This window comes from Brassica oleracea, chromosome C3 (genome assembly GCF_000695525.1).
Source record: "Brassica oleracea var. oleracea cultivar TO1000 chromosome C3, BOL, whole genome shotgun sequence".
Classification (NCBI taxonomy): domain Eukaryota; kingdom Viridiplantae; phylum Streptophyta; class Magnoliopsida; order Brassicales; family Brassicaceae; genus Brassica; species Brassica oleracea.
The window spans coordinates 60685923-60688166 of NC_027750.1; positions in this window are offsets into that span (position 1 = coordinate 60685923).

A 2244-nucleotide genomic window follows, 5' to 3' on the forward strand; every position below is an offset into this window, starting at 1 on the left:
GTTTATGATTTAGGGTTTGGGTTTAAGATTTAAAGTTTTGGGTTTAGGGTTTAGATTTTTGGATTTGGGGTTTAGGGTTTAGAGTTTTGGGTTTGGGCTTTAGGGTTTAGATTTTAGGATTTAGGGTTTATTGTGTAGAGTTTGGGTTTAGGGTTTAAGATTTAGGGTTTAGATTTTACGATTGGGGTTTATGGTTTAGTGTTTTGGATTTAGGGTTTATGGTTTTAGAGTTTAGGTTTTTAGAATTTAAAATTTTGCAGATGGCGCTAATTAATGTCGGTGTTGTTTTTTTCCAACTATTTAAGTCTTTATTTTTATTATTTTTTTAAACTATTCCTACATGGCATTTTGGTTGGTTATGAAGAGTGTGGTGAATTTAACCATTCACCATAGGGGTGAACCTAAGTATTGTTCTTGTTTAAATCCAGTTATTGATAGCCCAATAAAATTTTTTTATAGGCCCAAAATTTAAATGATAAGATTAGAGATTAAATGCAACATTATTTATAGGAATAGATCCATTTTTTAAAAAAAATCACACAAGGTTGTGACTTCTATTTTAATATATAAGATATAAATCTAACAAGAACCCATTTGAGAACTTTCAGCGTCGAGTCTAATACTTCAATAAAGTAGGGTCAATCTAAGTAATTTTCTCATAGAAAAATATAAAATCTATAATATAATGAGACAGTTGCATCATTTCTGAGGCGACACGTCAGCGGTCTGTGGGTCCCACTTTAAAAAATGTGAAAAAATGTCGAGATTGTGGCTCGAACCCAGGTTATTGAAATATAAACACCACCATTTATACCACTGAGCTAAAGGATTCTTTGTACATCGGTGGCCGAAACTAATATATATTTATGATAGGAGAGTTTACTCTGTACACGTATGATTTCGGTTTAAGTTCTATAAAAAGCCCAAGTCGGCTGTAAGGCCATTTGGCCAATGTTTAGTTATATGGCCTATTTTGAAAAAAAGGTCTGACGTTTTATGTTTTTGTCGAGAAAAGTGTGCCGTTTTTTATTCGTTAAACGAGTAATGATTAGATTTTCAGAAGTTTCTTCTTCTTCGACCCTTCAATCTTACCAACCCTGCTGCTTTTCCTAATCATGTGGAAAAACGAGTCTTAATCAACTCTTTACCTTACAACTCTTTTCATATCTATTAATTCTTTTTATTGTATTCAACGTATACCTCTTAAATTTTACAATAAATGGTTTTCTTTCATTAAAGCCATTTACTATCTTAAACTCTCCTTCTCCCTTCTGATACAAAGAAACCGAAAAATTCACTTCAACCCGTATAAATTGGAGAAGGTTGATAGCTGGATGGATCTTCACAGACGCTCTCAGTTTATCTTCTATCTTCAATTGGAGAGGGAGCTGCTCATCCTCGACGAACAGGTATGATTGATTTTTTCTGCAATTTCCTTCCTACGAAGCCCAAAGAGATCTATCGAGTTACTGATCTGCGTTAACCATTTGATGAATTCCATCCCGAATGATCCCAAAACAATCAACGTCTACCTCAAAACACCAGGTATCATGATTTTTTCTCTCATCTCCTTTTTAGACAAGAACAAAAAAAACTAGCAAATACACTAATCTATGAACTAACTTTCGCAGATGATGAGTAAACAGCGCCCAATAGACCTCCACAACCTGATGTAGATGATCGGAGGCCACTGAAGAAGAAGAAGCCTGCAACAATGTCAGAGGATGCTAAAGCATTGAGCATGATTAGACAAATGTTCAAGCACTGCTTCTAACTTTTCTCCTATGCTAACTTATGAGTTTTGTATTGTTTTAATGTCAGTACTGATCGTTATGTTGGACATGGCTATGATAACCGAGACCTGGAAGCCTGCTTTGACGATATCATGAAGGAAGAGAGACGAAGGTAACATCAATATCTTGATCATGAGTTTCAATCATTTGTTTCTTCTTATATATATTGCTCAACGGTTTGTGTTTGATTTGATAAATGCAGTGCGAGAATCGCAAGGGAGGAAGATGAAATGGAAGCAAAGCTGATCGCAGAAGAAGAAGAGCGAGAGAGACAGAGAAAGTTGTTGAAGCTGAGGCTAAGAAAGTTAGAAGAAACAAACCTTTTGATCATCTTTGTCTTCTTTTTTAAATATACGACAAGTTTAATCTTTAGTGCTTCTCTCATTCAAATCTCTTTGGAGAATAGTGTGTTCTTGAAACTGTACAATTAGATAATAATTATATTTATTGG